Below are 23,524 nucleotides of genomic sequence, written 5' to 3' on the forward strand. Positions count from 1 at the left end.
ACGTTAAGTGCTTTAAAATGTGGCTTCATCCTGTTTCTCATGCTTAACTTACTCCTCCCCTGCGAGCTTGTAAGTACCTTCAGTGGCTGGGAATGGCTGGTACTTCATGTACTCTTCTGCTGTCCCTCTGTAATACCTAATACAAGATGAGAAAATCAAAGATGATCCAATTGACAGAGACCCTGCATGTTGAAGGCATGACTCAGAGCACAGAATCCCCCACTCTCAGCTTTATGTAAACTTCCTAAGATCTCCTGGCTCATCTACAGTGCTTTCCCTGCAGGCAGCTTTTAGAAAACCTCCAAGCAAGTTGGAAACCTCTGATCCCCTTATGCTGTAGCTGTAGCTGATAATGGTACTTTGCCAGAATGGGAAAATGACACACATTCCAGCATTCCTACTGTTTGCTAGGAACTAGACATTGATTCGGTAATTGGTAATTAATCAGTTTCCTGATTTGGAAGAAATGCTGCGTTTCTCTTTCTACTCCAAACATTTGTCCAGTGTCATTCTCAGCCCCTCAGGCACTATTCTGGTAAATACGGTAGATTAAGAGGTTCTTTCATTTTCCTTTCTGTTATCATAGGACTTGTAGTTCTCTCTCCTTAGTCTGTTAGTGTTTTCACATCGGTGAAACACTAACTTCTGTAAACCATTCCTTGCTCCATTTCTACAGTCCCTGTTGCTGGCAGCCCCAAGATTCACCAGCCACCTTGTTGACATTATTACATTTTAATGATTTCTGTGCTGCCTACCCACTTGATAGTCTGTGGTTTTATTAGCTTGAGATTGAAAATTCAAATGAATAAAGGACCACAGAGTAAAAGGAACCTAGTCAGATATGATAGGAGACTAATGTCCCTTAATTCATTCATTGGAGTGTTTCTTTGCAATCCATGCATTATCGTATTCATTTTTAAAGAATAATTACTGTATTTTGTTGAAAGAATAGGCTCATAAATTCCAAGAAGCTAATTATACTTTGTCACTAGTGTTGCTAGAATTCTAATAAGCTTATTCCTCTTTCTTAGGTTGGAAAAGGAAACATATCCTAACATGGACAAGTGTACCCTGGTAATTAGAAATCACCGCGAAAGAAATAATGATATTTTGTTATTAGAAGTTTTCGAACACTTGGTTATTTAAAATGAGCATGGTAGAGCCTGACTTCAAAATGACATAGGAAATGAAATTGCTTCTTTATTTTTTATGTAGGTATGCCAGAAAAAAGGGGAAGAATTAAGGAGAACATATCAACCTGACTGTATTTGTAGGCTCTTCTGAGATTTAAAAAAAGAAAAAAGAAAATACACTGTATTTATAGAGATGATGGGTGAAATTTAAAAATCACCAGTAGAAAAAATAAGGTCATGCCACTAGGCTTACAGTGTTAAATAGAGATGATATTATTGGCTCATGTTGGGGTGCTTACTGTGTGCCTGTCATGAGGAGAACTTGAGATAGAGAGCTTCAATAACTTACCCAGGGCCACAGAGTAAGTGGCAGAGCCTCAGATATCTAAATTGTTACCTAGTTTTCTTTGGTGAAACTGAAAAAAAAAAAAAAAAAATTCAAGAAGAAGATCAAATATATACAAGCTAAAGCTGGTCAAGCTCCAATTTTTAATGCAGAGAATTGAGTTTAAAGTTGATTAGTCATCTCTGATTATGCAAATATTCTTACTCATTTGGGTTTCTGTTAAGGTAACCATCTCTCGGTTTACCCAGGAATTTCAGTGCAAAAACCTTCATAGTCCTGAGCAAACTGGGATGGTTGGTCACCTTGTTTCTGGTGTTGATACCAAGTTTTGTTTTTAATTTTGCAGTAGGAAATTTTTTACTAAAGCAAGGCTGATTGATCATTAGAAACCTTTTTCTCTTTATAAGCTAAGTCTCTTGCCTGTGATATCTGTCTTCCACTTAAGATTTGAGTCTGGACACCATCACTGTGTACACAATGCTTAACACTTACTTAATAATTTGTGAACCTAATGTTCTGGGTCGTTATGCAAGAGGTAACAACTGTGCTGTTGTTAGTGATGGGGAAACTGAGTCAAGGAAAAGCGCAACATTTCTAATGGCCATGGGAATCCACAGCATCTGAATCAGCAGCATTACGGCCTTGAGTCTGTGCTTGGAAATGTAAACAAAGCCATCTCTGATAAAAATATTTCCATTATCTTAAAGTAAACATCCTTGATCATTTAAGTAGTCCTGCTGCAATCAAGGACTTGGTTAAATTGCTCAGCTAAGCTAGACGAATTGATAGAGCATTTAATGAAGCAAATATTTTTATCCTTAGCAAACTGTTAATTTTCCTCAAGGAGAGATTAAATTAAGCCCATATATGCCAACTTTTTATTTGTATCTTTGTTTTGCAGGGAAATCTAAGAGGCAAAGTGAAATAGTTACCTTTCTGTCAATAGTTTTTCTTAACATCTATTTTGGTAGTATTTGGGCCTTTTAATTTAAAGAGCAAAGACGTACATGGCTACTTGGAAGGTAACACGGGCGGAAGTTAGGGATGTAGCTCAGGTCACATGGAATTTGGTATTGGAATTTCCATTTCTCAACTTTCTAAGCAGGGGCCTTGTTACCATATTCTCTGCCTCCTCTAGTAAGTCGAAAAGTTAAAATGGGCCTCGATTCAGAAACCATGAATCATCTCTGTATCCCATTAGGTGGGGTGGGGTAAAGAGAGTCTGGGAGAGATTGGGGTGGATGCAAAAAGGATGACCTGTTGCTATCTTGGGAGCCTGGAACTTCTTTTCCTTATGAGGTCAGCTGTTGGGAACTAGACTGAGTGCTTTATTTTCTTTATCCTTCATTTTGCCTATCCTTTTTCATCATAATTGGAATGAATTTGATGTGTCCCCAAGGTAAATTTTGGAATTCTGTCAGTGAAAGGCCGGGTCCATCTCCTCAAATCAACACCCATGCTTCAATCGGCCTTCTCCCCCGATTCTGTTGCAATGAGCTTAAGTGAGTGCCTCCCATGTTGGGATGTCTAGACACCCATGACCCAAAGGTGAACAGCTCTGTTATCCATTACTGACTCTCAGACTGATTACATGTGTTACTACTTATGCTTATATAAGAAGGATAAGTTGAAATTGCTAAAGAAGGAATCTATTTTTATTTTGTCTTGAATAAGTCATAAGCAAAATTTTTTAGCGCAGGAGTGATGAAAGCAATCTAGATCTAGCTCCTTCAGGTATCCTTATTTAGCATCCTAAGATTTGTCATGAATGGAAGCAAATTTTGTTAAACAGCCCTTCTCTTCCATCTCTCCCCCCCAAAACATTTTCTTATGCTCTCTTCCTTCTATAGTGAAGCTTCTTATACGTTTCAGAATTTCAAAATGCAGTTGTACTTCAGACAAAATACGTGGGCATGTTTTGGTACTGAGCTCTGTGTACTCTGTTGGCTTATCTCTGAACTAGGTCTTGCAGTGGTGAAAGAAAAATAAAAGCAATCTGTCAGTGGGGTGTTCTTGCTACCCTTCTAGTAATCATCTTTATTGCCATTCATTTCTCCTGATTGCTGCTCTGACATTTCCATGAAAATTACCGAGGGCAGCTGAACTAGATAAATTAGGCCCTTTCTGACCAAATAAATGACCATTGACATTTTGGCAGTGCTAACCTCATTAAGAGTATTAGCCAGGAGTCCTGCTTTTAGTAAAGCTCCATCCTGGGCATGTGACTGTAGGTTGGGGCAGATAAAGACCTTCCAGCTCCTAATTAGCAAGAGTAATAAATGGCAAACAGTTTGTGGGAGTCCCTGAATAACATTAATCAGATGTAGAGCACTACCACAGTTTAACAATTTGTTTCACTGTCAATGTGAAAAAAAACACATTATGCTAAAGATATGAAGGAAGTGGTTTTTTGATGTGTTATCATGGCAGTAGTGAAATTCGAGAGATGGGAGTTGAGCCACATAAGCATCCTTTATCCTTCAGGTTTTCTTTGAGAAAGCTTATGGCAAAGAGTTCATTGGCCTCTGGTTCCCCAAGGTAGAGCCTGCTGGAGTCAAGGGGCCCAGTCCCCGCCTGGAGAGCGTGTAGTGCTCTGATGCTGGGGAAGGAGCTTGCCTTCTGGAGTTGCAAGGCTTTCTATAAGCAGAGAATCCATATTCCCTGTTTCCCTCCAGCCTGCGAAGCTGGTCTGACTTATGTTCTTCATCCCTGTCTTCTCTGTCCTGTGCTTGCCCACCCTAGGCCTGTTACTTCCATTGTTCCTTTCACTGTTTCTAATTTTTGCTGCCATTCTCCGTTTGTCTCTTCGGTACTCTTTGCATCTTCCTTGCCTTCTCATCTTTGAGAAGAAAGTCTGGCCCTTACAGATAACACCAGTCAGCGTTAATACTCCTGTCCAATCAAGATAACATTGGGTATAACTGTTGGCCTCTCCAAGCTGATCTGTCTTAGCTGATGTTTTTTTGTTTTGTTTTGTTTTTTTGTATATACTGCAATTTTATTTCAGTCACACAAAGTTAGCATGTAGGAAATGTAAATGAAAGTACGGTAAAAATAGCAGAGAACCAAAAAGTCGAAAAAGGAAGTACACCTAAAACATGAGAATTCAACATTCATTAGTGTTTCATCTTCAGTTTTGATTGACACTTGATGCTTGCAAATTTTGAAACAAACTTTGAGATCATGATGACTATTCTGCAGAGATTCCAGCACCAGCACTAAGATTTGTACATTCGGTTTGTTTGCATAGTATATAGGACAGATTTGTCACAGGTCAGATCACAGTGTTGAAGGAAAGAAGTACCTTCCTGTAATTAGAAAGAATCCCCTGAACTGCACTCAGCTTAAGACATCCAGTGTACAAGAGCACGAAAACTGTCATAATAATGTGGCTCCAAGGAACATAGTTTTGATAAGGACAGTAACCTAAGCTTCTGTTTCCCATTTTAATTACTGAAATCTCTAACAATGACAAAACAGTCACATAGGACAGTAAATGTATACAGTAATTCAGTCAAACTTCTTGGAAAGAAAACATTTTAGCTGAAGTTTCTTTCCCCTTAAACTGTTTGGAACCATTCTAGAAGCCAGTTATAATAGTTTGCAGATAACCAAAGATTAATGGGTGATTTAAGAAAAATCCACTTCCCAAACTAAGAAGTTTTTCTTTTGCCGTCAACTTCTAGAGTGTTATATTAGACAGTAAATGGGTGAACTGTTATTTCTAGGAGCGCAGGATCATCTTTTTTTTTTTTTAACAAATGGCTTTTATTTATTTATTTATTTATTTATGGCTGTGTTTGGGTCTTCGTTTCTGTGCGAGGGCTTTCTCTAGTTGCGGCAAGCGGGGGCCACTCTTCATCGCGGTGCGCGGGCCTCTCACTATCACGGCCTCTCTTGTTGCGGAGCACAGGCTCCAGACGCGCAGGCTCAATAGTTGTGGCTCATGGGCCCAGTCGCTCCGCGGCATGTGGGATCCTCCCAGACCAGGGCTCGAACCCGTGTCCCCTGCATTGGCAGGCAGACTCTCAACCACTGCGCCACCAGGGAAGCCCAGGATCATCTTTAATGGTAGCTAAATTGAGTGACATTTTGTGTATAACAGTATTCTAGAGCTACTGGATGGAAGGAGGGCACAGAAAAAGTAACACCATCTACCTGCCTGAGCTGTCTTTTGACCCTCACTGGGAGACAGAACGCAAAATTGGCTTCTCTTGTTATCTAAGTATCAGGTGAATCATACAGACTTAGTGGTAGGTGTTAAGAGAAACAACATTGTGGTCTGGAATGGTCAAGGGAAATTGGTGAAGATGGTACATCCTGAAGGACTTCCTATAAGCAGGAAGAAGGAATTTCTGGTGGTGCTGTATGGGTTTGGGAGAGCTGAGCAGACTAGCATGACGAGGTGGGACCTCTAGATGAAGGGGGAGAGGGTAGGGTTCAGCTTGCCTCCTGAGGACCTCTGTGTATTCCATGCTGAGTTAGGGACTAATATCATTGGCTACTCTAGGAAAAATCATTACAGCGTTTTAGCAGGAAAGTGGTGCAGGAAAATGGTGCTTTGCGGAAGAGGAATTTTGAACCTCCCTGGGTAGGAGTGTTTGGATAGGGAGATGTGGTGCTCAGGAAAAAGAGTTAAGGAGTTGTCTCAGTAACCCAGGTTGGTAGAGACTAGGTGTGTATTATGGTGGAAAAAGTGTTGGTTGCAAGAGTGACAGGATTGTGTGAGTAAGAGATTGTGAAAGAATGGAGCAGAGTGGAAGATGTAGCCGAGTTGGTTTTTTTTTTTTAAATCATCCGTTCCACTTTATTTCATTCTACTTTAAAATCAATTCTGTTGGGCTTCCCTGCTGGCGCAGTGGTTAAAAATCCACCTGCCAGCGCAGGGGATACGGGTTTGATCCCTGGTCCCGGAAGATCGCACATGCCACGGAGCAACTAAGCCCGTGCGCCACAGCTACTGAGCCTGCGCACCACAACTGCTGAAGCCCACGCACCTAGAGCCCGGGCTCCGCAACAAGAGAAGCCACTGCAATGAGAAGCCCGCACACCGCAACAAAGAGTAGCCCCTGCTCGCCGCAACTAGAGAAAGCCCGCGCACAGCAACGAAGAACCAACACAGCCAAAAATAAATAAATTAATTAATTTTAAAAAATGATTCTGTTATAAAAAAAGAATCAATTGTTTCAGCAGACATATCTTGTTTATTAGATGTTACATATAAATATAGAAGTTATTTTAATAGCTCTATTGAGATATTCATACATGATAAAATTTATCTACAGTGTGCAATTCCATGGTTTTTGTATATTCACAAGAATGCGTAACCATCACCACAATCTAATTTTAGGGTATTTTCATCATCCTGGAAAGAAACCCCATCAGCAGTCACTCCCTGCCTCCCACCCCCCAGGCGACCGCAAATCCTCTGTCACTGAGGATTTGCCTGTTCTAGAAGTCAGATATTATGTGGCCTTTTTTTTAAAAAATAAATTTATTTATTTATTTATTTTTGGCTGCGCGGGGTCTTTGTTGCTGCTCGCGGGCTTTCTCTAGTTGCGGTGAGCGGGGGCTACTCTTCATGGCGGTTCGCAGGCTTCTCATTTTGGTGGCTTCTCTTGTTGCAGAGCACGAGCTCTAGGCACGCGGGCTTCAGTAGTTGTGGCTCATGTTTCTAGAGCGCAGGCTCAGTAGTTGTGGCGCACGGGCTTAGTTGCTCCGCGACATGTGGGATCTTCCTGGCCCAGGGCTCGAACCCGTGTCCCCTGCATTGGCAGGCGGATTCTTAACCACTGCGCCGCCAGGGAAGCCCCTATGTGGCCTTTTGTGATTAGCTTCTTTCACTTAAGGTAATGTTTTGCAGGGTCATCCATGTTGTAGCCTGTCTCAGTGTGTAGCTGGGTTGGACTTGACCGTCGAGCAGGTGGGAAATGGTGCCTCCAACAGAAAGAAGCCCAGAGGTGGGGTGGCCGTGCCCCTCCTGCCAAATGGGAATGACAGCAACCATCCTCTTTACTTCCCAAAGTTATTCTGAAGATCAGATCACGTGTATGAACGTCTGTTGATCTATTTATTTCATGTAAACTTAGAAGTCTTCGTGGCATATTTTGCTGAAGACAAGTTTTAGGGGTAAGGGGATGAAATTGAGACAGTACATCTGGGTTGATGGTAGCACATGTGTGAATTGCCAGGCTGAAGAGCCTCTTGGAAACTCATGCTGGTGGAGTCCCTGAGGACTGAAGAGATTGTCCAGGGCAGAGAGGTTAAAGAGGGAAGAGAGGACTGAGATGTGAAGGAGGCCTGTTGGCGGAGGGTAGGAAGAAAAGAGCTGCAGAGAAGGAGCACTAAACCGGTCCTGCTGGAATGGTGTAATCATGCAGTCACTGCTAAGTTTTCTTAATTAGCTAACTGTTGGCCAAGTCCAGTTTGTGCAGGATTCTCAGGCCCAGTTTATTCTTGGCCCAAGCCCCTTTGCTAACTGGGCAGTGATTTAGGCCCTTATTTAAAAAACAAAGTGCAACAAAACAATGAAGTGCTCCGGGCTTGAAATGTGACCTGCTTCCCAGGCCAAGATTCCACTACCTAGTGTGCTGGCTTGAGCTCCATGCCTGATCTCTTTGAGCCTTAGGTTGTTTTTGTCTCTACCTGATAGTTAGCTTCTTTGCTGGCAAGTTGAAGACCACCTCCAAGGCAACGACGTGTGCACAAAGGCTTTGTAAGTACTAAAATGTCCTTGAAAGTAAGGGAGCGGTGCTGTTCCATCCATTGCCCACCCCTCTCCCAAATAAATACAAATCAAGCCTGATGGAAGATACTGGCAATTTCCCAAGGGCTGCCTCTGTAAGGAGCTCTGCAGTGTTGGGTAATGCGTCTGTAAGTAGTGTAATTGATTGTTGCTGGGTAAACAAGAGCCCCATTTTGGGAGAATGACCATATAGACTGACTCCACCCCACTTAGGTTTTTTCCAAGAGAGGTGATATTTTTGTGCTGCTAGTGGTAGAGGGTGTGTGTGTGTGTGTGTGTGTGTGTGTGTGTGTGTGTTGAGAAGGTGGAGTGGGAAAGAGGAAGTAAGCAAAAAGAAATGTAGTTGGAAGCTGGAGGTGGTGGGCACCTGAACCAGGACCCAAAAGTTAGATATTTTTCAGTTTTCCAGGAGAAGGAATGAAGTGAAGAGGAGACATAAAAAAGAAGATCAGGGCTTCCCTGGTGGCGCAGTGGTTAAGAATCCGCCTGCCAATGCAGGGGACACGGGTTTGGGCCCTGGTCTGGGAAGATCCCACATGCCATGGGGCAACCAAGCCCGTGCGCCACAACTACTGAGCCTGCGCTCTAGAACCCACGAGCCACAACTACTGAAGCCTGTGCACGTAGAGCCCATGCTCCGCAACAAGAGAAGCCACCGCAGTGAGAAGCTCGTGCACCACAACGAAGAGTAGCCCCCGCTCACTGCAGCTAGAGAAAGCCCGCATGCAGCAACGAAGACCCAGTGCAGCCAAAAATAAATAAATAAATAAATAAAAACAAAAAAAACCCCAGTTTTTCCTGGACTTTGGCAGTGGACCTAGGGTTTTAATAAAAGTTGAAATCAAATTCCTGAGATGTCCCATAGTGTGAGAGTCTTATTAGACTTGTCCTTGGAAAGAGACTTACTCTCTCTCCTAAATTTACATAGCTTGTTCTCCCCGCCTATATGATGGCAGCCCAAGTGGATGCTTAAAATATTACCTAGGTCTCCCTGTCCTCATTTTCTAGGCACCACTCCAAACTCCATTTATGCTGCTATGTTAGGCCCTATAAACTTGACCCCTCTCCTGGGCACTTGGAAATGGAATATGTTCTACTCCTAGTCTGTCTCTGAAATCATGGGAACTGTTAACTCTGGAGGCCTATGAACTGGGAAGGGGCTGGTCTGCAGTGAGGGAAGGAACCAGGAGATGTGCAGAGAAGGACACAGTCCGGAGATGAGCTCAAGTTCCTGCGTGGCGCCCTGAAGCTCCAAGAGAGCCCTGTGTACTTAGAACGGATGAAAAGTGAGTTGGTTGACTTTTTCACTTAAATTGTCTCAAGTTGTCTTGGGAACTTGCAACCCAAGGAGCCCTACCCCTGCTTTAGTAGTTGAAAGCAGCCTGAAATCTTTACAGCTGCTCTGAGGACCTGCTATAAGGTAAAGCAGGGGATGGACGTAGGGGACTGAGTTACTGAAAATGTAGCCCCATAGAGGGGGCTGCTCTGCCCTTCCCTGAGCCAGCGTTGAAGTTGGGGCACACCTGGTGACATCATAGCCTTGCTCTGAACTAGAAGGAGAAACATCTGTCAAAGGTACCAGTTGGGATAAAACGACCACTGTGTTGCTTTTCAGGACAGTTGTCTGTCTCTGGGATTCATTTTGGAATTTATTCATTTCCAGTCTCAAAATGCTCAGACGCATGTAGGACTTGGGCCTGGAGCAGGGGTAGGCACACATTTTTCTGGAAAGGGCCAAATAGTAAATATTTTAACTTTGGTGGGTCATGTGGTCTCTGTCACAACTACTCTGTCGTTGTAGGGTAAACACAACCATAGATAACATATAAACAAGTGGGCGTAGCTGTGTTCCGGTATAACTATGTATCAACACTGAAATTTGAAATTTATATCATTTTTGCATGTCATGAGATAGTCTTTTGATTTTTTTTTTTCAACTATTTAAAAATGTAAAAACACTCCTTAGCTTACAGGCCACACAAAAACACCCAGTGAGGTGGATTTGGCCCATGGGTTGTAGTTTTCAGACCCTTAAAGTGTGCCATGGAAGCAGAGGGACGCGTGTGTTTTTATAATAGCTCAGGTGCATGAGAACAGTTTTCATAGAGTGTGAGTCCTGAGTATTTTAACCCTTCCATTAACATCACCAGACCTCTGTGGGATAGACGGCTAGTATAGTAACTAATCCTTGAGATAGAGGAAAGATTTTAAGTTCAGTAAGCTGGTTTTAGAACTGGGAGCTAATAATTTCCAGAGCTTTTAGGTGCTTGACTCATGCCTGAGGCCCTCAGCGCATTGCCAAGTGGGAACAGTGCTGTTTCCACATATAAGCACGTATAGAGACATCAAGACTCCTGAAATATTGTGTAATGCTTTATGTGAAGCCCAGATTAGAATTACAGAGTTTAATTTTTCTGTAGTTTAGCCACTGAAATCCACATCTTCCCTTGCTCGTGAAAGATCTAAATATGTATGCTGTTTTTTTTGTTTTTTTTAATTTTTTAATTTATTATTTATTTATTATTTTTATTTTTGGCTGTGTTGGGTCTTCGTTTCTGCGTGAGGGCTCTCTCCAGTTGTGGCGAGTGGGGGCCACTCTTCATCGCGGTGCGCAGGCCTCTCACTATCGCGGCCTCTCTTGTTGTGGAGCAGAGGCTCCAGACGCGCAGGCTCAGTAGTTGTGGCTCACGGGCCCAGTTGCTCCGCGGCATGTGGGATCCCCCCAGACCAGGGCTCGAACCCGTGTCCCCCGCATTGGCAGGCAGACTCTCAACCACTGCGCCACCAGGGAAGCCCCTATGCTGTTTTTTTTAAAAAAACTTTTATTGAGGTGTCATTGACAATGAACTGCATGTATTTAAGGTACACAGTTTGAGGGAATTCCCTGGCAGTCCAGTGGTTAGGACTCAGTGCTTTCACTGCCGTGGCCCAGGTTCAATCCCTGGTCCGGGAACTAAGATCCCCGTAAGCCGCCAGGTGCGGCCAAATAAATAAATAAAATAAGGTACACAGTTTGAGAAGTGTGTGTATGTGTGTGTGTGTACATATATATATATATCTCCACGAAACCATTTCCACAATCAAGACACTGAACGTATCCATCACCCCCAAAACTTTTCCTCTTGCCTCTCCCCTTCTCCGTTCCTTCTCTTTCCTAGACAATTGCTGATCTGCTTCCTGTCACTCTACACTAATTTGCATTTTATTGAATTTTATGTAAATGGAATCTTACAATATGTACTATTTTTTTGCTCTGGCTTCTTTCATGCAGCATAATTTTTAGATCCATCCATGTCTCATGTATCAATAATTCATTCCATCTTGTTGCTGAGTACATTGCATTGTATAAATGTATCACAATTTGTTCATCTGTTGAAGGACATCTGAACTGTTTCCATTTTGAGGACCTTACGCATAAATTTGCTGTCAGTGTTTGCGTATGGGTCTTTTTATGGACATATGCGGTATCATTTCTCTTGGGTAAAGACCTGGGAGTGGAATAGCTGGTCACATGGAAAGTATGTATTTAACTTTTTAAGAAACTTCCAAAATTGTTTTCCAAAGAGGTTGTACCACTTTCCATTCCCACCAGCATTGTAGGAGGATTCTAGTTCCTCCACATGCTTGCCAACTAAGTGTGCTGGTTTAAGGAAGCATTTTTAGTGGACATTTATGCTGTAAACTCTTTTAAATACAGAAAATCATATCCTCTAGAATCCCTTAATTTTTGTTTCCAAAGAGCACTAAAATCTGCATGTGTTTCCATTTCCAGAACATCCCTGTAAAAGGAGGTATTAGAGGACCGAATCAGATATGTGGCTTAGGCATCGTCATGTGGTTTGGCTTCCAGTCTGACCAGGGTTGTTATTTTCTTTTTCTCTCCTTCAAACATAAGTCCACTGGCTTCCCTTTCTTTCCTTTTCTACTTCCTTCAGTTATTTTGCTTTTGCCACATTGAGGTGTGAGGTGTGAGGTATGCCTCTCGATCTGTGTGGAATTGGTGTGTGAGAATCAAGCTGTTTTCTGTCGCACCATGAATGTCTCAGGAAAATTAAGGTGCTCCTGGAGATCACCCCTTGGGTGATAGCTGTATTACAGGTTTTACGTTTCAGAGTGGCTTCCCTGCAATAAAATGACTGCCGTCTTTTTGCCCTGTCCTTGAGTTATGTTAGTCTGAGAAATGAAATATTGCTGAAAATGTGTGCATCTCAGTAGGAGTTTTAAACAATTTGAAGGAGCCCTGTCTTAACAGTGCCAGTTTCATAGCTTGCTAGGTGGAGGTTTGTTACAATGAACCCATAGCTCTTCAGCTGTCCAGCTGAATCAGGGCCACTATTGATTAATCAATAGTAACCCAGCTATGATTCTTGGGTATGGCAGCCACTGTCTGATCCAGAGTTAATGTATTGAGAAGATGTCTCCTCTGCTATATTGCATTTCCTGGTCTTTTTGCCTTCAGCTTCCATTCCCATTAAGAGTTCTCCCTATCACAGTCTCTTACATTTAGCTGCAGTCCTCCCTAACTAGTCAAGTTAAAGCTGTCTGCTCTAACTCCAGCAGATGCTGCTAAACTGTTGCTTGGTTTAAAAGAGACACAATGTAACAACCCTGGTCAGACTGGAAGCCAAACCACCTGACTTTGCCTAAGCCGTGCATCTGATTCAGTCCTTTAATTCCTCATTTTACAGGGGTGTTCTGGGAACGAAAAGACATGCAGATTTTAGTGCTCTTTTAAACCAACACTCTAGTTGTTAGGGCCAGTCTCTTTGTTTGCTCCTTCCTACCTTGAGAACACTCTCCCTCTAGCAGGTGAAGAACTCTAGAGACTTAGGGTTTCTTACCAGCCCTTTTCTGCCAGGATGGTGGGGACAGTGGTGGTTGTTCTACAGATTCACTGATGGCACTGTGACTGACTTAGGTTTTCTGGAAGGGCATGGATGGAGAGTAGAAGAATACACAAGTGGGAAAACATTTCTCAAATTGAATTTTGAAAAATATGTTAGAATTCCATCCTTTTTCCTCCGTGAAAATGGAGGCTGTGTTAGCCTTCATTTGCTTTCTGCATACACCTTGAACCTTCTGCAAGGTCATGTTGGTTTAGAGCAATTATTCTCAAAGTGTGGTCCCTGGACCCAGCAGTATGAGCATCATGGGAGAACTTGTCAGAAATGCAAATTACCAGGCCCCACTCCAGACCTGCTGAATCCGAAAATCAGGAGGTGGGCCCAGGAATTTTTTTTTTAACAGCTGATTCTAATTCACATCCAAGTTTGAGAGCCACACGTTTAGCGCCAAACCTGTGTTTGGATCCTGGCTAACTGGGGACTAGTTATTTTTCCTTCAGTTTTTTTATTTCTATAAAAGGAGGATAACCGTCTCTACCTTTCAAGGTCATTGTGGGGATTAAGATGGTGAGTGTAAATATCTGCATGTAAGTACTCTGTAAACAATAACTGCTGGTATTTGGTACCAACTTTTAAAAGGTATGGTGATAGAAAATGAGATAAAGGCATAAAAGATGGGCTCAGCCCTGAAGAGTTTGCAATGAGAAGAGGTGACCTACATATGAATGATTATCTGACCTCCAAAAATGGTAACCTTTGTCAGAAAACCCAAAACAGGGGTATTTCCCTTGACTTTTTTCCCTTTCTGGTAGCAAATGTGATAGTTGGAGAAAGTAGAAGTAGTAATGTGCCTAGAGTCATGGAGTTGACATTACTTTTACTGGGAATCTGTTAAGCCTGTATTCATGGTCATATACTAAAGAGGTTTAAGAGGCCTGAAAGGCATCCTAGAGGGTGCCCTTGTTTGAGGGAACCTTAGGGGAATACACCTTTAGTTTTCTATAGACCTTGTACTTTATTATCCTAATTTATCCCTCCCCACTACCTTTCCCCTTTGGTAACCGTAAGTTTGTTTTCAATGTCTTTGAGTCTGTTTCTGTTTTGTAAGTAAGTTCATTTGTATCATTTTTTTAGATTCCACATGTAAGTGATATCATAGGATATTTGTCTTTCTCAATCTCTAGGTCCATCCATGTTGTTGCAAATGGCATTATTTCATTCTTTTTTATGGCTGAGTAATATTCCATTGCATATATGTACCACATCTTTTTTATCCATTCCTCTGTCGATGGACATTCAGGTTGCTTCCATGTCTTGGCTACTGTAAATAGTGCTTCAGTGAACATTGGGGTGCATGTATCTTTTTGTATTACGGATTTCTCACAGTATATGCCCAGTAGTGGGATTGCTGGGTCATATGGTAGTTCTATTTTTATTTTTTTAAGGAACCTCCATACTGTTCTCCACAGTGGCTGTACCAATTTACATTCCCACCACCAGTGTAGGAGGGTTTCCTTTTCTCCACACCCTCTCCAGCATTTATTATTTGTAGACTTTTTGATGATGGCCATTCTGATCAGTGTGAGGTGATACCCCATTGTAGTTTTGATTTGCATTTCTCTAATAATTAGCATTGTTAAGCCTCTTTTAATGTACTTTTTGACCATCTGTATGTCTTCTTTGGAGAATTGTCTATTTAGATCTTCTGCCCACTTTTTGATTGGGTTGTTTGGGGTTTTTTTGATATTGAGCTCCATGAGCTGTTTGTATATTTTGGAGATTAATCCCCTGTTGGTTGCTTCATTTGCAAATATTTTCTCCCATTCTGAGGGTTGTCTTTTTGTTTTGCATATGGTTTCCTTTGCGGTACAAAAGCTTTTAAGTTTAATTAGGTCCCATTTGTTTATTTTTGGTTCTATTTTCATTACTCTAGGAGGTGGGTCCAAAAAGATCTTGCTGTGATTTATGTCAAAGAGTGTTCTGCCCAAGTTTTCTTCTAGGAGTTTTATAGTATCTGGTCGTACATTTAGTAGACCTTGTACTTTAAAAAAGCTGTTGAGACATACATGAAAAGTTAATGCTTTTGAGATGGTGTAAGGGATAGGTTAATCAGTCTTTCCAATTCTTCCCCCCTACCCAGTTTTATTGAGGTGTACTTTTCAATTCTTTATTAGCAGATGGGTAGATGGACATGTGGACCCTTGAATTTTTTTTTAATAACCAGGTAGCTTTGTGTGTACTTCAGTAACATCATTTAATATTACTGAAGTATACACAAACCTTATACTTTGAAAGTAGATTTCAGGAGTTATACAGCATTGTGCAGATTCTATAATTAAAAAAGTGATTAGCAGAAATGTCTTGGATTTTGGACAAAACCAATTTGTTCTGTCAAAATCTCAAAAGATCAGTCTTTGGGAAAGAATGTGTAAAGATGCATCCTTGGGCTTCCCTGGTGGCGCACTGGTTAAGAATCTGCCTGCCAATGCAGGAGACACGGGTTCGAGCCCTGGTCTGGGAAGATCCCACATGCCGTGGAGCAACTAAGCCCGTGAGCCACAACTACTGAGCCTGCGCGTCTAGAGCCCGTGCTCCGCAACGAGAGAAGACACGACAATGAGAGGCCCGCGCACCGTGATGAAGAGTAGCCCCCGCTCGCCGCAACTAGAGAAAGCCTGCACACAGAAACGAAGACCCAACACAGCCAAAAATAAATAAATAAATTCATTAAAAACAAAACAAAACAAATTTATTAAAAAAAAAAAAAAGAAAAGAAAAGATGCATCCTTATTTTTACCTTCTGTGCCGAAAGATAGAGCTTAATTCCTTCCGTGTTGGGTGGAATACAATAGGATTTGTGTTTCATTTTTGTTTGTGTCACTGATTTGAACTCAAGTTGGGGTTTTTTTTAAATTTAAATCTAACAAATTATAATATTTGTCAGGCTCCCCCATAAGTGTTAATACTTGGTATTAATGACTATTTGTAATTCTTTTAAAAGAATAGATACCTGCCTAAAAGTTTTGGGCTTGGTTTTGTGGCTAGTTTGTCTAATACAGAAAACCCTCAAGTAGAGATACACAAACTTTTAAAAGCATGGCTGATACTATAATATATAAGAATTTTTTGTTCCTTTTTTTCACTTAACATTATATCATGAGCATTTTCTCATACCATTAAATTATTTGTAAACAGTATAATGGCCACATAATTCCTCATAAGGATGTATCCTAACTTATCTCTTTTTGAGCACTTAAGCCATTTGATATTTTCTCAGAAATAAATGAGGAGCCTATCACTTCAAGGAAAACACCTGACAGTATATGTTGCCAGTGATAAAATTTGAGCTGTCAAGTGAAAAGTGAAAATTGGAATTTTGGAAAACTTGTATTCAAAACCCTGTGCTTGACAGCTTTTCAATACCTAAAGACATTTTTGCTAAAGCCTTTGGTGATATGATTTTTGTAATATTTCCTAAAGAAATGTGTCACCTATTGGAATATCTGCATAACTCATTGAACCAAGATTTTTCAAAAGCATGCATGGGTAAAAGATCCTATCAAAGTGCAAGATAGACTATTGGATTTTAATGTAACAGAGTACAGAGTTTGTTTCAGATTCCACTTCGCAGTTAACTTTTGAGAAACTACCCTCATCAAATTGTATATACTCCTCAGGTTGTACGCCTTAAATATGTCCAGCTTTTTGTATGCCAATCTTATTTCAATCAAGTGGTTTAAAAAATAGAGAGAGAGAGAAACAACTACTTTCTGAATTTTAGGGAAGCACCAAAGAAGCATCCACAATCATCTGAAAAAGGCCATTAAAATACCCCTGCATTTTTCAACTACAGAGCTGTACCAGGCCAGATTTTCTTTATGTCCTTCAGCCTAAACAAGGTATCTCAGCAGATTGCCTGCAGCAGCAGGCCTGAGTACTGTTTTCTATTAAGCCAGACATCTAAGAGATTTGCAAAAATGCAGAACATTGCCATTCTTTTCACTAAATTTTTTCCATTTGGAAAATATATTTTCCATTAACAGTATTCAAGTTAATATGTAATCTAAAAAATTATTTATAAAGGAATAAATCTTTTAAAAGTTTCTTAATTTTGAGTATGGTGAGTAGTGATTGATACACCCCAGAGAACAAAAGCTCTTTGAGGTCCTCAATAATTTGAGTGTGAAAGGGTCCTGAGACCAAAAACTTTGAAAACCACTGGGTTAGATGAATTTCTTTGTTTAAAGTTTTCGTTTTTTCCCAGAGTTGGAGGTTATTGATTCCTTTTACTACTCTTGAATTTGTAATGAATTCAGGCCACCTTGAAAGATGTTTATTAATCGACTAAAGTATTCATCTTTTTCTATCTTTTCTAGAGTTTTTTGTGGTTAGAGCTTATTGATACATTTTGGTTGAATTGAGGCTTGACTTTTCCTAGATCTGTGATACCTTAGTACAGTGTCACACATATAAAATAGCTTCACTTTTATTGTGATGATTAACATGTTCTGGGAATTGGACTAAAGGGAAAAAATAAGAGCCATGGTCTTCTCCCTCCCCTCAAGTTTAAGCTGATTCCTAGAGATAAAGAAACAAGTGGCTTCACAGTTATCTTTGCAGATGACTTTTGAAGCATATTAAGAGCAACATGCTTTTCAATTAATTTTGTTTCCCTTTAGTAAATGATAATGAGTCTATTAAATGACTTGGAGGTGGGAGTGGAGTCCGTTACCTGGCAACTTTCTGTCTTTTCAAAGGCTGTCTTCTGACCCATTCCGTAGACTTGTGGAATGAGATGTCAGGGCTGAATGATTTTGAAGGACAGTCTTGATCTCCGAATAGTATTTGGGTAAATGAGAAAGACGGCAGTGTTCATTTTTTGACTGTTTCAAGTGGGATTTATCTGTAACAATGGGGCTCTCACAAATGACTGAGAATGGAAAATAAGTGCCTTTTTCTATAATGAAGGCACGTTTATGGTTCCTTTGGGGGTGGTACCTTTCTCTTTCTAAGAGAATTTATTTGGCTTCAATTATTAGAGAGTATTTAACAAGAATGGGGTTTTTTGGAGTTTTGGGTCTTGCTTTTTGCTATTGTAAATCATAAAAATGTGGGTGGTTTTAAAGTAAAACACCTTTTAACCTTTTTACTCCAAGCACATGATATGTCCTACAAGTTAAATAGATCACTTAAAGATCTTTTGGTATAAGAATTTTCATGGAAAGCAAAAAGCGTAATTATGCGGTCAAGCAGAGTAGTACGGTCTCTTAATTTACTGTCAAATTACTTTAAAAGTTTTAATTAACATAATTAAGCAGAGTAAGTGATAAGATATATCACTTCATGTATTTTTATATGTATTCTCTCCTTGAGTCACCGCATTTAACAGGAGCCTTTCAATTTAATTACCGCCGCTACTGTTGGCCAGGTGTGAGGCACAAATCCTAACAATGTAGATAAGTGCTGCCACAAGCTAAACTGTTTCCACCCTCACCTGAGTTCTCAGTGCTCTTAAGGGATTCCTTCTATTGTTGTAGTCTGTTGGCTTTCAAATATTTTGACTGCCACCCATGTAAAGAACATTTTACATCATGATTCAATATACACATAAGCATATGTTATATTAACTTATTATATACAGTGATTGTCTTTACAAATACATACTTTACAAATACATACATACAATACAAATACATACAATACTCTTTACAGAGTACGAATAGTACTCCGATTTTTTATTCTCTTTTTAAAAAATATTGATTTCAGGACCCTTTGCAATCAGCTCACTGAAAAACACCAACTTGGCCAACTCAGTCTGCTACTCACCACAGTGATCATCTGCTATCTCTTCTGCTCTCATATCTGACCACTTCCCTCAATTTTAGCCAATGCCCTGGCCCCCTGCTTTACAGTGAGAGAGCCCCTGAGTTGTGGTTCCTCAGCTTGTCACCAACCTGCAAGTTTCTGCACTGGTACCATCCATTCATCTGTCCTCTCTCCCTCCCTTCATGGAAGAGGTTTCTTTTCTCCACACGTGCTCTAGGTAGGTATCGCTCTTTGAACTCTGGTCCCACATACCATGCTGGGCCAGGGTCACTGGCATTCGTGCCTGGAGTGTATGCCAAATGCCCGTGAACCTTAAAACTGAACAAGCTCAGCCCCATAAACCCCCAGCTGCTTATGGATCTTGATACCACAAACTTCTGGTCATCTCCACTAACAAGATAGAAAGGATGAGGCAAAAAGAGGTGAGTTTGTGCCAACCACTGGTGCCACCAGGTATGGGAGGAAGGTAATGGAGCATGATAAGCTCCTGCTAGGTTTCACCTCCTGCTGCAGAGATGTGAATTGAAATTAGTCAACTTGGAGAAATCAAGGGAGGTTGTCATCTGGCTTTCACAATGATATGTTTTTGCTTTTACTAGCATTTTCTGCAAAATAAGCAGAAAGCTGGTATGGTGTAGAAATAAAGCAAAAACTGGCATTATCCCCAGTTTGAAGGCCACAGTGACTCTTTTCTCAGACTTGAGGTAACACTAAGTGTCTGTGTCAGGTTGGAAGAGTGAGTGGCAGTGTTTGCAGGAATCGTAACTTTTCTTAAACTGTGTGACTGCCCGTTGGAATTCTGTTTGGATATCTCAAACCTGTGCCTTCCCTAAGTTCTTAATTTCAGTCTGCCTACATGTGCAGGTAGACAGCTTCCTCAAACCTGAACCCAGGTTCCTTAACTGTGCCATGTTATGTCTTGCCGCTAGACCTTTGCATGTGCTGTTCCCTGTGTTAGCAGAACCCATCCCAACTATACCTTATTTTTCTTTTTTTAGGACTCAGTTCCTGACCACCACCCCCACCCAAGTCCCTGTTCTTTATTTCCACAGTACTCTCTAATTTCCCCTCCCTAGGACTCAGTATAGTATGTTGTAATAGTTTGGTGACTCTTGCCTGTCTGAATCCTTCCTTTACCCTCTGGCCTCAGTAAACATAAGCCCTTTGAGGGCAGGTACTCTCTGATTTTCTGGAATATCCACAACACCTGGCATAGCATCTGACCTAGAAGGTGCTTGTTTAATAGTATTCAATGACCAAACTAAGCAGTGCTAGGATGAGGATGGGCTTTGATTCAGTTAGTATGGTGGGATCTAGCTGCCTCTTGCATGGAAACTGGGGAGAACCAGGAATAATTCCACTAAGCAGAGTAGCATTGGCACAGCTGAACAACATTGCTGGTTTCTTTTGAATTAGAACCTTCCATACGGATTCAGTTTACTTGGGGTGCGGTGAATTCCCAGAACAACAGACACACCCAGTTTAAAATATAAATTCATTCAAGGCAAATATTATTTTGGCTTATCTGTGCTATTATTCAGTGAATAACTAAGAGTTTACTGAATAAAATGTTGGTGTAGCTGAATCAGACCAAACAAGCACTCGTGCATTTTAGAGTTTACTATGTTTGAAATATTACTAGATTGGCCTAAATTACTTCCTTTACTATCATTGTATAACACAATCCCATACTCTGACAATATTCTATGTGTTTGTAAACTCTCTGCCCCATTTTCCTGGGGCCCACGAGGGCAAATGCAGTGTCTCGTTAGGCTTGTTACGTGTTCCGTGTTCAGCACAGATATTAGCCTGTGGTTGGGGCCAAGTAAGTGTTTAAATGAAAGCTGTGGGACCCTCCACAACATCCTGTTCCTCCTGAAGCTGAAGGTAAAATATTTGGTCTTTGATTGTGGCTCTTTTTTCCTCTGGAGCAAAGTGCAAAGAAAGAGGATATGTATTGGGTTGGCCAAAAATTTCGTTCGGTTAATGAATATGTGGTTCAATAAAATTCTTGGTGAAAATGAAAAATGTCTTATTTTTACTTAAAACCAACCTAACTTTTTGGCCAACCCAGTGTTAGATCTTGCTTGCTTGCTTGCAAGAAAGGGAAACCCAACTCAAACCGGGTGTCATTAAAAACAGGAAATTGATTTGTTTTAGTTAGGAATGTGTTCCCCAACAACAACAACAAATGTGCAACTAACATCTTAAATAGACAGGGGATTCGTTTTCTCTTGTAGCAAGAAGCCTGAAGGAAGTCCATCCAAGGCAGGTTGAGCCGCTCATGGAAATCATTTCAAACCTTCTACCCTCCTGCCCCACCATTCTTAATACGTGGTTTTCATCCTCAGTCACAAAATGGCAGAAAAAACAGGGAATGGAAAAGCGCACGGCTTTCTCTTTAGCAAGTCTTGGCCTTTTTATCCTACAGGCAACCATCCCAAGAACTTTGGTGGCTCACATTTCCTTGGCTCTAATTGTGGTCAGATTGCAAAAGGGGTTGGGAAATCAAGGGTGGGAAATGGAGATTTACTCAGTCAACTAACAGTGTCTTTCACACTCTTACACTGGGAAAATCCAGGGAGGTGGTTTTCTTTTTTTCTTGGTTGGATCCAGAGGCTCAGATACCTCTCTTAAAGTGGTATTCAGAAATAAGAATGGATCATAAAGATGGAATCCTATGTTACTAACTAAGTGTAGCCTACTTAAATGAAGATGTTCTGAGCATCTAAGTAAAATTCTTACTTTATGTGTGGTCGTTTGCTTAGGATCATGGCACACTTTTGTTTGCTTCATGTATGGACCACAGTATTCTTGTACAGCCTTCTTCTTTCTGGACTTTCTAATGGCCTGTTTTCTCATTAGGAGAAGTAACATGTGTTCTCTTTCTCTCAACACTAATTTACTCTCTTAATACACAACTTTTTTGAATGCTTTGTTATGAACTAACTGCTTTCTAGACATGCTTACACAACTGTCACCCTGAAATTTCTTTTTTTAAAAAAATTCTTAGACTAGTTCTGCTTTTTCTTGGAGCTCTGTGTTTCTCTTTCTTAGACTTATTTTTAATTTTTCTTGAGTATATTTTGAAATTTTTCAGAAAGAGTGCATGGCAAGCATACTTTGAACCCATGCTTATCTGCCCTCATACTTAACTGGTAATTTGGCTGGGTATGAAAATCTAAGTGCAAAATATTCTTCCCTCAGTATTTGAAAGGAATTTCTTTCTAGCAGTCAACGTTACTGAGTCTGTGCCTTCATATAAACCTTTCTTTGGAAATTTAGAATTTTCTTTCTAAAGAAAGTTTTCTTTCTCCTTGATTGTGTGACCTTTCATGAGAATCTATCTTTTCTCACCTGTTCTGCTCACTACCTGTGGGGCTTCTCATCTGAAGACTTGTGTTCTTCACTATCTTCTCTTGTCTTTTTTTTTTGGGGGGGGGGCAGTGGGGGGTAAGTTCAATAGATTGATATCAGACCTCCTGGATTAACTCTTATACTACCTTATCAAACATTCTGTCTTCTCTTCTTCCTCCTCCCCCACCCCACCCTCCCAGTTTTCTGGGAATTTCATCTACCCTTTTATCTCAGCCCTTCTATTGAATTTGTAACTTCATAAATCCAATTTTAATTTCAATATGTGATTTTCCTTTTCATAATAAGGTTTTTGTTTCAGGTATGTATTATGTGCTTCCTAGTATCTTTGACTATACTCAGATTTTTCCCCCCTTAAATTCTCTTCTGCTTCATGAATTACTATCTCTGTTTTCTGTGGGATTGGTTCTGTTTGTTTTATACTAGTCTTTCTTTCGTTCCTTTAGCTTTCCTCAAATCTGATGATCCTTGATTACCTATCCAGATTCATAAAAGAAGGCCTAGGATGATTGTTCTAGAGAGCTGATTTAATTTCCCTCCTCCTACAAACAGCTGCTGCCCCTGCTCACCTTTCACTTCACTGGGAGAGCTGACTGCGTTCTGAAACTGAAGGTGCAGGATGTGAAAGAGCAGGTTTCCCTTGAGGGTGTGTCTAGGTGCTACCGGCAGGACGAGTTGAGGTTCTCTCAGTGCCAGAGGAGAGGCCCCTGCTTAGGGATGCCAACCCCTCCTGACAGGTCACTTGCTGCCTTTGGAGAGGAGATGTCTGACTTCAGGCCTGGGGAGGACGCTGTGCTGCCCTCACAGGCTGGGGGAAGGGGAGCTCGGGCTGTGCCACCCGTTCCGAGACAGACACTCCTTCCAGTCTCCACACTTCTAATCTCACCTTCCTACCACCTTCCACCTCCGCTCTTGCCTTCACCTGGATGTGTCCCAGGCTCAGCTGTGGTTTATTTCTCAATCTTCTCTCATCTCACTTAAAAAATCTTTAGCCCATGGATGTGCCTCAGTGGGTTGTGATGAAGAGATGTCCTGCTTCTCAATCTAGAGTTCCTGCAGCAATACAGTTTTTTAAACTTATATATGTATGCATATATATATATATATATTTTTTTTTTTTTTTAAGAAGAAATAAGGGAACTTTGTTTGAGCCAAACTGAGGATTATAACCCAGGAGACAGATTCTCAGAAAGCTCTGAGAACTGTTCCACATGTTAGCAGTCGAAGGCACAATCATACACATTTTCAAGACAAA

At 40.9% G+C, this 23,524-nt stretch overlaps 1 protein-coding gene and 1 long non-coding RNA gene across 3 annotated transcripts in view; one reads left to right on the plus strand and one right to left on the minus strand.

Annotated features, from left to right (window-relative positions):
* MCC (MCC regulator of WNT signaling pathway) overlaps positions 1-23,524 on the plus strand; it is a gene marked incomplete at its 5' end in the record, with an annotated part of 423,545 nt that overhangs the window by 172,310 nt on the left and 227,711 nt on the right. The window lies entirely within an intron of this gene.
* LOC309622590 lies at positions 1,276-20,179 on the minus strand. Its single transcript, XR_014241007.1, has 2 exons — positions 15,866-20,179; positions 1,276-15,520 (listed from the first exon to the last, which is right to left on the minus strand). It is a non-coding gene; the product is annotated as an uncharacterized lncRNA (long non-coding RNA).

The sequence above is a fragment of the Balaenoptera borealis genome (assembly GCF_965194805.1).
Source record: "Balaenoptera borealis genome assembly, chromosome: 2".
NCBI lineage: Eukaryota > Metazoa > Chordata > Mammalia > Artiodactyla > Balaenopteridae > Balaenoptera > Balaenoptera borealis.